Genomic DNA, 17,573 nt, shown 5'->3' with positions numbered 1-17,573 from the left:
TAATCTAGGACAAAGGACAATTAACCCATGGTAATAAATTTAAATCAACACGTCAAACATCATGATTACGGAAGTTTAAATAAGCATAATTCTCTTAATTTATATCTCATCGTACTTCTATTTATCGTCATTTTATTTATCGTACTTTAAATTATTGCACTTTTAATTATCGTCATTTACTTTACGCTTTAAATTAAGTCATATTTATATTTAATATTTTACATTAGGTTTTAATTGTGATATAAGACATAAAATCGACAAACCGGTCACTAAACGGTAAAACCCCCCTTTTATAACAATAATAATATTACTTATATATATATTTTTATACAAATATAGTTGTGAAAAATATAGCGTTAAAATCATCTAGCTCCCTGTGGAACGCACCGGACTTACTAAAAACTACACTACTCTACGATTAGGTACACTGCCTATAAGTGTTGTAGCAAGGTTTAGGTATATCTATTCTATAAATAAATAAATAACTTGTGTAAATTGTATCGTATTTAATATTATATCGTAATAAAATATAATTGTATTTCGTATACCCCATCGCTCGAACATCAAGTATTTTTGGCGCTGCTGCCGGGGACAACGCCGAAGCGAAACGCTATTAAAAAAATTTAGTTTTAAGGTATTTTTGTAAAAATATATTTATATAAGTTTTAAATATTAAAAACAAATATAAGAAAAAAAGAAAAAAAGAAAAATATATATCTATTTTTTTAAGTGTTTAAATTAAAAAGTTTGTATTTACTAAAAGTTACAAAAACTAATAAGTATTTTTTTAAATATAAGTTTTATTTAAATTATATTTTCTATAAATTAAAAAAAAATAAAAAAAAGTTAAAAATCAAATTAAATTACAGATTGCAACATTGTACGCATTAATTATAGATTAGGGTTTTTATTATTATTATTATTATTATTATTATTATTATTATTATTATTATTATTATTATTATTATTATTATTATTATTATTATTATTACTATTATTATTATTATTATTATTATTATTATTATTATTATTATTATTATTATTATTATTATTATTATTATTATTATTATTATTATTATTATTATTATTATTATTATTATTATTATTATTATTATTATTATTATTATTATTAACCTAATTAGGTTTTTATTTATTTAATTAGTATTTAGTATTTAGTTTTAGTTTTATTTATTAATATTAAGTTTAAATATTATTATTAAATATATAGAATAATATTTTTATAAAATAATAATATAAAAATAATATTTTTTTATCAACTTAGCTTCTTTTTATAAATTCTATATTTTAAACATTTAATTCGTAATTTGTATATTTATCGTTCGTAATTAGTTCTAAACTTAGATTTTGCCGTAGTATTTTATATTTCTAGATTTTTAGGCTTTGAAGTAAAATCTCTTAAGTACTTTTTCTTTAGATTAAGATTTAGGCGCTTTAGAATTTTGCGACGCCGTTTTAAGATTTAAGTGCCCTCTTAAGTAATTGTCGTACTTCCTTTAGAATTTTAAGACTTTAATTGCTACTTTTAAGTTTTAAGTTTTTAAACGCTAAGTTTTAGACGTAAAATTTTAATTTATAAGTTTCTGATTTTTTTTTACTTTTATTTTACGACATTTGTTTTTCGACTCTTATTTTTCGACGCGCTCTTTCTTTTTTATTTCTACGCTATAGTTTTTAGAACATAGATTTTTATCTTCTTTAAATTTCGAGAAAAATTATTTTAAGCGGTTAAATTGATAGACATTCAAAATTTTCTGGTTCGTAGTAATAGTTGGATTTGTTATTGGCGAGTTGTGGATTTCCGATTTAAAGGGTTCTGGCTACCTGCTGCATCTATTGGCTATTCGAAACGTAGGTAAAATCAGAAAAGTCTATTAATTTGATAACTTATATAATTTTTATCTTTATATCTAATAGGATATTCAGTGAATGCACAGAGCAAAACGTTCACCACCTTTTATACGTTCACCTCCTGTAACTCGATCAAGACATCTAGCCAATATTGTCGCCGTTGATTTTTCTTTACAATCATCATCTAGTCGACCAAGTACTCAATTCAAATTTTCGATAATCCATTTTTTGAACACGACCTCACAATTGAGAACCCAGAGGATATTCAAGGACAATTCAGAGATCCTGAACCACTAATCATTCCTCCTGAACCACCAATCATACAACCAGAGGTTGTCGAGGAAGAAACCATTAAATCAGAATCCTCTAGTGATTCAGATTCAACAAACTCAATCATGGAAAATCAGGAACCTCTAAGTATGGAGAATCGAATGAGAGCCACACGCACTGGCCAAGTTCATGCCATTACTCAACCAGACATTAATGCGCTAGATTATGAAATCAAAGGACAAATCCTACACATAGTAACTAATCAATGTCAATTTAGTGGTACACCAAAAGAAGATCCAAACGAACATCTTCGAACCTTTAATAAGATCTGTACTTTATTCAAAATCAGAGAAGTTGAGGATGAAAAGATCTATCTCATGTTATTTCCCTGGACTTTAAAAGGAGAAGCCAAAGATTGGTTAGAATCGTTACCTGAGGAGTGATTGATACATGGGATGTCTTAGTTGAGAAATTTCTTAAAAGATTCTTTCCGGCATCTAAAGCCGTGAGACTTCAAGGAGAAATTGTTACGTTCGTGCAAAAGCCAAATGAAACATTATATGAAGCGTGGACAAGATTCGGAAAGTTGTTGAAAGGATTTCCTCAACATCGTTTAGACACTTATCAAATAGTACAAATATTCTACCAAGGATGAGACGTTGCTACACGAAAAGACATCGACACAGCAGCTGGTGGTTCTATTATGAAGAAAACCGCAACTGAAGCTCACAAAATTATTAATAACACTGCGTTCCACTCACATGAGTGGTATCAGGAAAAAGATATTCTTCGTTCATCTAAAGCGGCTAGAGCCGATTCTAGCCATGACTTTGATTCCATTTCCGCAAATCTAGATGCTTTCGAGAGACGAATGGAAAAGATGACTAAGGATATTCACGCAATACGAATTAGTTGTGAGCAGTGTGGAGTGAAATGTCCCGTTCTTATTAATTAAAAACGTTCCATATTAATTGATTTCGTTGCGAGGTTTTGACCTCTATATGAGACGTTTTTTAAAGACTGCATTCATTTTTAAAACAAACCATAACCTTTATTTCATAGATAAAGGTTTTAAAAAAGCTTTACGTAGATTATCAAATAATGATAATCTAAAATATCCTATTTACACACGACCATTACATAATGGTTTACAATAGAAATATGTTACAACAAAATAAGTTTCTTGAATGCAGTTTTTACACAATATCATACAAGCATGGACTCCAAATCTCATCCTTATTTAAGTATGCGACAGTGGAAGCTCTTAATAATCACCTGAGAATAAACATGCTTAAAACGTCAACAAAAATGTTGGTGAGTTATAGGTTTAACCTATATATATCAAATCATAATAATAGACCACAAGATTTCATATTTCAATACACATCCCATACATAGAGATAAAAATCATTCATATGGTGAACACCTGGTAACCGACATTAACAAGATGCATATATAAGAATATCCCCATCATTCCAGGACACCCTTCGGATATGATATAAATTTTGAAGTACTAAAGCATCCGGTACTTTGGATGGGGTTTGTTAGGCCCAATAGATCTATCTTTAGGATTCGCGTCAATTAGGGTGTCTGTTCCCTAATTCTTAGATTACCAGACTTAATAAAAAGGGGCATATTCGATTTCGATAATTCAACCATAGAATGTAGTTTCACGTACTTGTGTCTATTTTGTAAATCATTTATAAAACGTGCATGTATTCTCATCCCAAAAATATTAGATTTTAAAAGTGGGACTATAACTCACTTTCACAGATTTTTACTTCGTCGGGAAGTAAGACTTGGCCACTGGTTGATTCACGAACCTATAACAATATATACATATATATCAAAGTATGTTCAAAATATATTTACAACACTTTTAATATATTTTGATGTTTTAAGTTTATTAAGTTAGCTGTCCTCGTTAGTAACCTACAACTAGTTGTCCACAATTAGATGTACAGAAATAAATCGATAAATATTATCTTGAATCAATCCACGACCCAGTGTACACGTATCTCAGTATTGATCACAACTCAAACTATATATATTTTGGAATCAACCTCAACCCTGTATAGCTAACTCCAACATTCACATATAGAGTGTCTATGGTTGTTCCGAAATATATATAGATGTGTCGACATGATAGGTTGAAACATTGTATACGTGTCTATGGTATCTCAAGATTACATAATATACAATACAAGTTGATTAAGTTATGGTTGGAATAGATTTGTTACCAATTTTCACGTAGCTAAAATGAGAAAAATTATCCAATCTTGTTTTACCCATAACTTCTTCATTTTAAATCCGTTTTGAGTGAATCAAATTGCTATGGTTTCATATTGAACTCTATTTTATGAATCTAAACATAAAAAGTATAGGTTTATAGTCAGAAAAATAAGTTACAAGTCGTTTTTTTGTAAAGGTAGTCATTTCAGTCGAAAGAACGACGTCTAGATGACCATTTTAGAAAACATACTTCCACTTTGAGTTTAACCATAATTTTTGGATATAGTTTCATGTTCATAATAAAAATCATTTTCTCAGAATAACAACTTTTAAATCAAGGTTTATCATAGTTTTTAATTAACTAACCCAAAACAGCCCGCGGTGTTACTACGACGGCGTAAATCCGGTTTTACGGTGTTTTTCGTGTTTCCAGGTTTTAAATCATTAAGTTAGCATATCATATAGATATAGAACATGTGTTTAGTTGATTTTAAAAGTCAAGTTAGAAGGATTAACTTTTGTTTGCGAACAAGTTTAGAATTAACTAAACTATGTTCTAGTGATTACAAGTTTAAACCTTCGAATAAGATAGCTTTATATGTATGAATCGAATGATGTTATGAACATCATTACTACCTTAAGTTCCTTGGATAAACCTACTGGAAAAGAGAAAAATGGATCTAGCTTCAACGGATCCTTGGATGGCTCGAAGTTCTTGAAGCAGAATCATGACACGAAAACAAGTTCAAGTAAGATCATCACTTGAAATAAGATTATTATAGTTATAGAAATTGAACCAAAGTTTGAATATGATTATTACCTTGTATTAGAATGATAACCTACTGTAAGAAACAAAGATTTCTTGAGGTTGGATGATCACCTTACAAGATTGGAAGTGAGCTAGCAAACTTGAAAGTATTCTTGATTTTATGTAACTAGAATTTGTAAAATATATGAAGAACACTTAGAACTTGAAGATAGAACTTGAGAGAGATCAATTAGATGAAGAAAATTGAAGAATGAAAGTGGTTGTAGGTGTTTTTGGTCGTTGGTGTATGGATTAGATATAAAGGATATGTAATTTTGTTTTCATGTAAATAAGTCATGAATGATTACTCATATTTTTGTAATTTTATGAGATATTTCATGCTAGTTGCCAAATGATGGTTCCCACATGTGTTAGGTGACTCACATGGGCTGCTAAGAGCTGATCATTGGAGTGTATATACCAATAGTACATACATCTAAAAGCTGTGTATTGTACGAGTACGAATACGGGTGCATACGAGTAGAATTGTTGATGAAACTGAACGAGGATGTAATTGTAAGCATTTTTGTTAAGTAGAAGTATTTTGATAAGTGTCTTGAAGTCTTTCAAAAGTGTATGAATACATATTAAAACACTACATGTATATACATTTTAACTGAGTCGTTAAGTCATCGTTAGTCGTTACATGTAAATGTTGTTTTGAAACCTTTAGGTTAACGATCTTGTTGAATGTTGTTAACCCATTGTTTATTATAACAAATGAGATGTTAAATTATTATATTATCATGATATTATGATATATAATATATCTTAGTATGATGTATATACAGTTAAATGTCGTTACAACGATAATCGTTACATATATGTCTCGTTTCGAAATCATTAAGTTAGTAATCTTATTTTTACATATGTATTTCATTGTTAATACACTTAATAATATATTTACTTATCATTTAAAATAATTAACCAAGTGTATCAATATCTTAATATGATTCATATGTACCTAGTAAGACGTTGTTATAACGATAATCGTTATATATATCGTTTTCGAGTTTCTTAAATTAATAGTCTCATTTTTATGTATATAACTCATTGTTAAAATACCTAATGAGATACATACTTATAATAAAAACATGTTAACTATATATATAACCATATATATGTCATCGTATAGTTTTTACAAGTTTTAACGTTCGTGAATCACCGGTCAACTTGGGTGGTCAATTGTCTATATGAAACATATTTCAATTAATCAAGTCTTAACAAGTTTGATTGCTTAACATGTTGGAAACATTTAATCATGTAAATATCAATCTCAATTAATATATATAAACATGAAAAAGTTCGGGTCACTACATGGAGGACCACATTTGACAAAAGATTGTCTCAGTATTGAACAAACAATGGAACAAAGAGAGAATGTTTCATACATGAACCAAAGACCTGGAAATAATTATCAAAGTAATTATCAACCGCCAAGACCAAACTACAATCAAAATCAGAATTATAACCGAAATGTTCCATACAACAACCAACAAGGTCCTAACAATCAACAAGTATCTAATAATACTTACAACCAGCAAAGACCTATTTTTCCAAATAAACCACCACAAACCGATGATAAAAAGCCAAATTTAGAAGATATGATGTCGAAGCTAGTTGAATCTCAAACGCAGTTTTTCAAATCTCAGAAACAAACTAATGAACAAAATGCTCAAGCATTTAGAAATCCACAATCTTCTATTCATAATCTGGAACAAGAAGTGAGTAACCTAGCGAGGTTAATTGGAGAAAAAAACCGGGGACTCGACCTAGCGATACAAATGCTAACCCCCGAAATGAAACAGCTAAAGCCATTACCATAAGAAGTGGTATTACACTTAAACTACCTGAAATGCCTGTAATTTCTGATGACTCTATTCCTACTACACATGCACCACAGCCTGAGCAAGAGAAGGAAAAAGAACCGATAGTTGAAAAGGTTAATGAAGATAACATAGTAAGGGCTAAACCTTATGTTAAACCATACCAACCACCGCTTCCTTACCCGAGTAAAATGAGAAAAGAAAGACTTGAAGCCGAGCAATCTAAATTCTTGGATATGTTTAAACAAATAAATGTAAATCTTCCTTTCATTGATGTGATTTCAGGAATGCCAAGATATGCTAAATTCCTGAAAGATCTAATCACAAATAGAAAGAAAATTGAAGAACTCTCGGCTGTTACAATGAATGCTAATTGTTCTGCAGTGCTGTTGAATAAGATACCAGAGAAATTATCAGATCCAGGAAGTTTCACAATTCCATATTTTTTGGGTAGTCTTAGTTCAATAGAAGCATTAGCAGAATTAGCTGCTAGTATAAATTTAATGCCATATTCACTATACGCTAAACTAGACCTCGGAGAATTGAAACCAACACGAATAAGCATACAACTAGCCGATCGATCAGCAAAATATCCTAGAGGGATAATGGAGAACATGCTAGTTAAAGTTGGTACTTTAGTATTTCCAGTAGACTTTGTTATTCTGGACATGGAAGAAGATTATCGAGTTCCTCTTATATTAGGAAGACCATTCTTAAACACGGCTAAAGCAATAATAGACGTGTTTGGTAAGAAACTGACCCTAAGTATAGAGGACAAGAGTGTTACCATTTCTGTTGATAGAGCCATGCAACAACCGCAATCTGCAGATGATACCTATTATTATATTCAAACTATAAATTCACATGCAGAATTACTACAAGAATTTCTAGAATTACAAGGAACAGGAGAATGTTCTTTAGGAGAAGGAACTGAACCAATTGATGAAGCTGAAATGTTAGCCACACTTATGGCTAATGAATACGAACCAACAATAGAAGAACTTCAAATGCTCAAAGAGGAAGACAAATATCAATACAAATCATCGATAGAAGAACCACTGATATTAGAGTTAAAGCCACTTCTAAACCATTTGGAATATGCTTATTTACATGGTGAATCTGAATTACCTGTAATAATATCGTCTTCTCTTACGGAAAATGAAAAATCTCAACTCATTTCTGTGCTAAAAGCTCATAAACCAGCTATTGCATGGAAAATTCATGACATTAAAGGTATAAGTCCTTCGTATTGCACACATAAAATCCTTATGGAAGAAGGTCATAAAACCTATATGCAACGCCAATGAAGACTAAATCCTAATATGCAAGATGTTGTTAAGAAAGAAATTATTAAACTGCTAGATGCAGGTTTAATTTATCCAATATCTGATAGTCCATGGGTAAGCCCAGTTCAATGCGTAGCTAAGAAAGGTGGCATCACTGTCATCACAAATGAAAAAGATGAGCTTATTCCTACTAGGACTGTAACAGGATGGCGTGTTTGTATTGATTATAGAAAATTAAATGACGCCACCAGAAAAGATCACTTTCCATTACCTTTCATTGATCAAATGTTGGAAACGTTAGCTGTGAATAGTTACTATTGTTTTCTTGATGGTTTCTTCGGATACTTTCAAATTCCAATCGCACCTGAGGACCAAGAGAAAACCACGTTCACGTGCCCTTATGGTACTTTTGCTTACAAACGCATGCCATTTGGACTTTGCAACGCCCCTGCAACTTTTCAAAGATGCATGATGGCGATTTTTCACGATATGATAGAGGAATGCATGGAAGTTTTCATGGATGAATTTTCAGTCTTCGGTGATACTTTTGAAACATGTCTAATTAATCTTGAACGAATGCTTATTAGATGTGAGCAATCAAATCTAGTTCTTAATTGGGAGAAATGCCATTTCATGGTTAGAGAAGGCATCGTTCTTGGTCATAAAATTTCAAAGTAAGGAAATGAAGTGGATAGAGCTAAAGTAGATGTAATTGCTAAAATTCCACATCCCACCAATGTTAGAGTTAGGAGTTTTCTAGGGCATGCCGATTTTTACTAACATTTCATAAAAGATTTTTCTAAAATTGCCACTCCTATGAATAAACTCCTTGAAAAAGATGCTCCATTCATTTTTTCAGATGAATGCATCAAATCTTTTAATATTCTTAAAGAAAAACTCACTAATGTGCCGATCATGATAACTCCAAATTGGAATCTACCATTTGAACTCATGTGTGATGCAAGTGATTTTGCAATGTGAGCCGTTTTAGGTTAAAGAATTGAAAAACGATTTCAACCTATTTATTACGCTAGTAAGATGTTACAACGAGCACAAATGAATTACACAACTACTGAAAAAGAAATCCTTGCTATTGTCTTTGCTTTTGACAAATTTAGTTCATATCTCGTTCTAGCTAAAACGGTGGTCTATACTGATCATTCTGCTCTTAGATACCTATTTTCAAAACAAGATGCCAAACCATGATTAATCTGTTGGATCTTACTCTTACAAGAGTTCGATATTGAAATCCGAGACAAAAAGGGAGCAGAAAATCTTGCCGCTGATCATCTTTCTCGTCTTGAAAATCCCGAATTAGAAGTTCTAAATGAATCGGCTATACAAGACAACTTTCCTGATGAATATCTATTGAAAATCGATTATAATGAAATTCCATGGTTTGTAGACTATGCAAACTACTTAGTATGTGGATTCCTTGAAAAAAGGGTTGTCGTAACAAAAAAAAAAGAAATTCTTTAGTGATATAAAACACTATTTTTGGGAAGATCCACATCTGTTTAAAAGTTGTCCCGATGGAATAATACGCCGATGTGTATTCAGAGATGAAGCTAGTCAAATCTTAAACCATTGTCACACAGGACCAACAGGAGGGCATTATGGGCCTCAACTCACGGCAAGGAAAGTCTACGACGCTAGATTCTGTTAGCCTACAATTTTCAAAGACGCACACCTTCTTTGTAAATCCTGTGATGCTTGTCAAAGGACCGGAAAAATAAGTCAACGTGATGAAATGCCACAAAATATCATTCAAGTATGTGAAGTATTTGACCTTTGGGGTATTGACTTTATGGGTCCATTTTCAAAATCTCATAATAATCTCTACATTCTCGTTGCCATTGATTATGTATCTAAATGGGTGGAAGCACAAGCTCTCCCAACTAACGATGCACAAGTTGTAGTCAACTTCTTAAAACGTCTTTTTGCAAGATTCGGAACACGGAAAGCTTTAATAAGTGATCGGGGTACTCATTTTTGTAATAATCAACTTGAGAAAGTTCTCAAAAGATATGGAGTAACTCATAAAATCTTAACCGCTTATCATCCACAAACAAGTAGACAAGTTGAAAATACCAACCGAGCATTAAAACGTATTCTAGAGAAAACTGTAGGATCAAATCCGAAGGAATGGTCTATGAAATTGGAGAATGCACTCTGGGATTTTTGAACAGCCTACAAAACTCCAATTGGTACCACACCTTTTAAACTCGTTTTCAGAAAAGCATGTCACCTTCCAGTAGAAATTGAACACAAAGCATTTTGGGCTTTAAAGTAATCTTGATTTGCATGAAGCCGGACGACAACGATTAAGTCAACTAAACGAATTAGAAGAAATAAGACATAATGCATATGAAAATTCGTTAATCTATAAGGAAAGAACGAAGAAATGGCATGATAAAAGAATTAGAAGTTCAAAAGAATTTAAGGAAGGAGACAGAGTTCTTCTTTTCAATTCACGATTCAAGCTATTTCCTGGAAAATTGAAATCAAGATGGTCTGGACCATTCATAGTCAAAAGAGTTTTCCCATACGGAACAATAGAATTAATAAATTTAAACGGAATTGAATTTAAAGTCAATGGTCACAGAGTTAAACATTACATACATGGTCCGATGGAAGTTGACAATGAAGTTAATCACAATTTCACCACCAAAGAAAACCCTCAGAATGAAAACATAAATATGTTTTCAATGACATGTGAAAAACCAAAAGTGGAAGATGGAGAGATTTTAAATTGGAGTGATGAAGAAGAATTTCTATATAAACCTCCCATTCCAAGAAACGAAGAAAAATATGAACAAGAAGTTTAAGTAGAAGTGAAAGAACCAAGAAAAGAGCACCCGAAAAAGATTGACAAATCAACTCCACCTACTAAAGTGGGAGACCCAGGTGAATTTATCATTTCCTGCTTGCTTAATGATGGTGCTATGTATAATGGGATCGCAGATTTAGGAGCAAGTGCGAATGTTATGTCTCTTTCCTTATACAAAAGATTAGGTGTGGGTAAATTAAGACCAACCAGCATAGGTGTTCAATCATTTGATCTAACCATTAAACACTCGGTTGGAATAGCCAACAATTTACTTGTTAAAGTGAGAAGTTTGACCTTTGTTGCAGATTTCATAGTAATTAATATGGAGGAAGACATTGATATTCCTCTAATTTTAGGTCGCCCATTTTTAGCATCCACCGAGGCTTTCTTTGATGTAAGAGAAGGTAGAATGACACTTAGTGATGGGGACAAATCGGTCACCTTTTTGAATCGAAAGTTTAAATCTCCACCAACCAAAAATGTTGAACCAATAAAAACGCCTAAGTGTGGGAAAGATGAAGAAACACCTAATGATGACCCGATAACAAAGAACCCCATTGTTGATATGAAATTAGATGAACCCATTTTTAACAGTTCAATGAAGAAACTTTATAAACGGATTCAAGATGCTAGGATTAATGGGAACTTTAAGTTATGTAACCGATTAGTATCTCATTTGTCGCCTAAAGAAAAGGCGATGTTAGTTGAATTTGTGAATGTTACAGAGGAAATCAACAAATGCCTTGAAGCAAAATCAGAGATATGCAAGTTGTTGATGGTCCAATTGAAATTAACAATGAAGTTAATCACAAGTTCGACACCATAACTAACTAAGTGTGGGGTGAATCGAATCTTTTAGGGATAATATAATGCTATCTAGAGTTAGATATTATGTTTTCGTGTAGTTTCTGAAAATGGAATCCGAATGGTCTTTCCCTAGCAGACCATAAAGAACTAGTCTTCTCCCTCCATTCTGAATTTTTGTGTTTTTTGGTTTTACGAGATGAAGAATTCCTTTGATTTGAACCATGGTCTACTACTACACGCTATGATAACTAAACGTAATAATAACACTTTCCTGAGTGAACTGGTATCATTCATAAGAAGCAAAATGGACGAAGTAAGGAAAGAACTCAGGAAAAATCATAATAAGACACATTTTGGTAAAGGAAAATCAAAATCCACAACAAAAAGAAGAGCACGACACCTTGAAAGATGTCATAAATGCAGAAAATGGTCACACGAAGGGAAATGTTCGAACAATCAGATACATTCCAATACCGAGTTCGTTACTCTATGCAGAGAAGGACCGTTCATATGTTTAGAAGAAAAGCTATTGAAAATTCGTGGATACGCTTATGCAGCTATGGAAAACCAAATCGAACGACTCTCCTATGAGTCAACTAAAGCAGGTCTCTGAGAATTTTATCTCATAGGTAAGTATGTACAGTTTTTATTTTATTTTTATTAATTGCTTTTAACCTTTTGTTAATAAACGCTGAATCGTTCGCTATAAAGTATTAAATTGATACTCAATAAAATTAGGTATAATAAACCGAAATTATTGATATCAGATTAAAATTTAATTCATCACTGCGGAATTTACCGTTTATTCATAAGGTATAAATATCTTTAATCAATCAATTCAAAATATTTCAGAAATTCGTCAGGAGTAAAACTAGGTAATATAGCCGAATTTACTTTACCCAAAACAGGGACGTATATTTTTGTTAATATTTGATTGATTAAAGTGGGATAAAAGACCAAAAAGATTTTTATTTTTATTTGATATTTTTACCTTGTTTTCTAAATTAATATATAACTATAAATATAATTTAATATAATTTTATAAAACTAATGTATATAAATATCAATAATATTTATATGAAATTTTATTAATGTGCATTTTAAATTTAAGTTTGGTGTGAATTTAAAAAAAAATTTACTTTATTTCATTAAGTTAAAAAAATTGATTTCTAAAATTCGTCATGAGTTGAAGACTAGGTCGTTGAACCGAAATTACTTTACCCGAGAGCGGGATGACACATTTTGTCATCATTATTTTTAATTTTATTGATTTAACGTATGCCAAAAACATTAAAAACACCCAAAAATCTTTGCTTTTAAAACAAACGCTTTAAAATGACAAATTCTAAAATTTTGTCGAGGGGCGAACTAGGCGAACGTACCGAAACGACCTCAATCTAAAAAGAAGCAAAAATTTTTTTAAAAAAATTACTCAATTAATTTTTTTATTAATAAAAGTTATTATTAAAACAATAAATAAAATAAATAAAAAATAAAAAATAAAAAAAATAATATCCGCAGTCGCGGAGAATTTTGTGTACCCAAATCCGCAGTCGCGGAGCTTTAATATTCCAGACCAGTTTAACTGGTCGAGACAGACCAGTCCCAAGCATCCCCATCTCATATTTTCTGCAAAAATACACACACAAACACCTCTAAAAACGCGATTTTACACCATTTTTCATCAAATCTTTCATAAAGACATGATGAGGAGACTCCTACCAAGAAGTTTTTCAAGGAGATCGGTAATTTCTACACACAAACACTCTTTAATTCGTATTTATTGTGTTCTTGAGAAAATTTTTACCTAATTTGATTTTGATGATTTCTAGTTTAATTATGCTTAAAGTGTTTGTATATTATGCTTGTATAACCTAGATTGATGCTATTTAACATGATTAGAAGCCTTAAACTTCAAATTTTTAACAATCTATTGTTTGTGTTCTTGAGCAAAATTGGGGCTTTTTGATATAAACAGGTTATGGCCAAATTTTATTGTTAGTTCATGCTTAATTAAGTAGTGTAACATGTTTAGGTTGCTAATTGATCCAAACTTTGATCATAAACATGATTTTGAGCATCAAAGTGGACTTTTTAAATCAAAAATGCATGAACTTGGTTATTTTGATATGAATGCCATTTGAAACTTGTTTAATTGCTATAATGATTATTTTTGACATGTTTTAGAAGATGAATGCTTAGGAACATTGTATACATTTTCATATATGTTTATTTGTAAAAGTGTAGAATTGTGAATATTATGAAAATGTGTATAAGTTTAATATTGTTTAAACATGTCATTATGATTGTTTTGATTTATGATTTTGCTAACACTAATGCATATTTGAATGCACAAAAATTGTGTTTAATGTGTTTTGCAGACTGAAATGGGTGAATCTTCATCCGCTTCCCAGGCTCACAATGCTCCTCCTGAGAATGCAGACGAACAGGAGATTAACGACCAATACAGACGAAATTTACCACACCAGTCGTTTCATATTCAAATATACACGAGGCAGATTTGCACCCTAAATTAAGATTTGACAGACATTGGATAGATTATCCAAAATATCAGAGGAACTTACACATTCTTCAGTCTAAGGATGTTGAAGTTCCCATGGTAATAGATTGGGAACCGTTAGAAACAGTGGGATTGGCCGAACCAATTAGGGAATTAATTTACTAAAGGTATGGTAATTCTACTTTTAATGATTGAGAACGTTTATTCACTATACGTAGGCCTGTATATAGAGAATGGTGTGTTGAATTATTAAGTAGTGTTGAAATAAATGATCGGGTAACTAGCTTAACCGATCAGAGTTTTATTAGATTTTTGTTAGGAGGTGTGATGCGCCATATGTCTCTATTAGATATGGCTCGGGCCTAGTATATATATACGCCTGAGGAATTAGTATCTAATGATTGTCAAAGGTTGATAATTAATGGTAGAGGGGTTGATGAAAATTTTGATATTAATGGAATATGGAGTAGAATGACTAGCCATAACCGATTTCGTGGGGGATCTCAATCTTATACCGATATTAATAGACCTGGGCTAAGAGTGATCCATAGGTTTTTAGCAAACTCGATTACACAGCGAGGTAGGAACAAAGAGAAGGTAAATGAAAATAATCTATTTTACCTCATGTGTATTCGAGACCTAATAGTAAATGAAAATGAACATACCTTATTGTGTGGGTTATTACTTATCGGTAATGGTAAGGGGTATGCGACCTAATAGTATAATAGGAGGTGGAATTTTTATTACTTTAATTGTTGAGTATCTCAATGTGGATAGAAGTCAGGGGGGATTATTAGTTGCAGCACCAGAACCCCGTGATAGAATTGATTTAGGCGTGTATCATGGTGCAAAGGTTTTAAAGAAACGACATAACGAAGCAGTACCATATGATGGCACACATCCACAGGTAGAGCGAGATTAGGAGCAAGGTAATGCGGGTGGAGGAAACCAATTAACAGATATACAAATAATAATGGCCCAAAATGAATACAATCAGGCTATGCAACATGAGTTTCAGGCTTGGCAATATCATCAAGAATATATCAAAGCCTATTTAGCCTCCCAAGGTAGGAACTACATTCCTACTGAACCGGCCTATTTTCCTCCATGGACCGACGATACACGACCACCTTTTCCTACATATGACCCATTCCAAGCGTATCAAAACATATACCACGAAGCTTGGAACCCTTTCTGGTACAATCAGGATCAACCCTAATTTCCTTAGTCTTATTTATTTTATTATTTGTAATGTTACTACTTTTAATATTTATTTTGGTATTGTAATAGTTTTTATAGTTTTTTAACGTTTTAAATATTTTTTTTTATAAATTTTTGAACGAGGGGTGATATACCCAACTTCAATATATATATATATATATATATATATATATATATATATATATATATATATATATATATATATATACATATACATATATATATATATATATATATATATATATATATATATATATATATATATATATATATATATATATATGTTTGTAGTTTATCTTATGTACAAAACAGGGTAAAACAGCGCATTTTTAAAGACTTGCATTAAGTTCAGCAAAAGCTACTAATTTTGACGACAAGATGAAAAACAAATGTGATGTAACAACAGACGGAATGAACGAATGATGTGCACCATTTATCATTCAAACAAACAACAAAATATTTAGAAACTTTGGTAAAAATTTTAATCATTTTTCTACGCTAATCACCCTCAATAATTTAAACTTTTACCGATTTCTTGCAAATGAGGGCATTGCAAGATCTTAAGTATGGGAAGGGATTAAATTCTTTCGGTTTAAACATTTAATTTATACACTTAGTTAATTGCCAAATTTTGTGAAAATTTGAAAAAATTTCAACTAAATGAATTCAAAATCATGTTTATACATATTTATGAATGATAAAACTAGGTGTTAATACCGAAATTATTGTTACCTCGGAGAGGACATAAATTGAGAAACAACCCAAAATGCTAGAATTCATTTAAAAATGGAATAGAAGAGAATAAAAAGGCAAAGAAAGAAATAAAATAAAAGCTAAGTGTGGGAAGAATTTACCAATTTCTTTAAAACATATATCACATATATTTGTACAAGATTATTGCAGGTACTTTTGTTTTGGACTAAACTAATCAGTTTTACCCGAATTACTGTAATATATTTGCAAGAAAGATGGATCTACACGATGAATCAATTCCATCATTAAAAGGAAGTAAAGTATTTCAAAAAAGACACGCGCTTCTTGATTTAGGCCAGGAAGTTGTCGTACAGACCAGCTGTAGGTTGACGAAAAATCTAGAAAAGTCATCTCGAAAATCAGCAGGAAATCCACGGACCTCAGCATCAAACAGGGTCGCCATGTGGTCAGACTTATCCTCTCCATGAGAGGATCTGTCTCGTAAAATGGGGAGGGTGCCGTACAAATTAGCTTGATAAGACTAATGAATCAGACCCCCAGAAAGGATAATCTCCTTAAAAAGATCAAAAATCAGCATTTAAGCCTGATATTACTCAATCCTTGAGATTGACCTTAAAGAATGAGAATTACAAACTCATGGAATTCAATGATATCTAAACTCGAGCTTGAACGAGAAAATATTTTGATCAAATTAAAACCAATTTGTTTTCTGAAAACCCTATTTTCAATGCGTTCATTACCATTGAACGTAAAATCCTGAGAATTAATAAAAATTCATTAGGTCGCCTGAACCAAATTGGGTGTCAACCATAAGAACGGTGGTTGCATATAATGGAAAAAGACAGGACCTTGTGCCAGACTGAAAAATTATAGGGTGATCTTTACTATTTCTCCTACAAAGGATAGTAATTGCATCCGACACGATGTGGACCATAATCAAAAGCATGTCATTAGACATTGCCTTAACAGTTTCTTGTTCATCGCTTTCCTTTACAACTGGACGGTAGTTTACCGAAAGGTAATATACGGAACAAGTAAACTGGATGTGTGCTTTCCGATACAGGGATAGCAGTGGATTACACGAACCTAAAAGTTTTAGCCAAAATATTGATCCACAAAAATATTTTGCAACACCGATGGTGGGTCAAATCAGAAAACTTATCTAGGGTAAAAGCTAGATTGTATTTTC

Source organism: Rutidosis leptorrhynchoides, chromosome 8, assembly GCF_046630445.1.
Source record: "Rutidosis leptorrhynchoides isolate AG116_Rl617_1_P2 chromosome 8, CSIRO_AGI_Rlap_v1, whole genome shotgun sequence".
Lineage (NCBI taxonomy): Eukaryota > Viridiplantae > Streptophyta > Magnoliopsida > Asterales > Asteraceae > Rutidosis > Rutidosis leptorrhynchoides.
The sequence above is the reverse complement of the archived record's forward strand: the minus strand, read 5'-3'. Positions refer to the sequence as shown.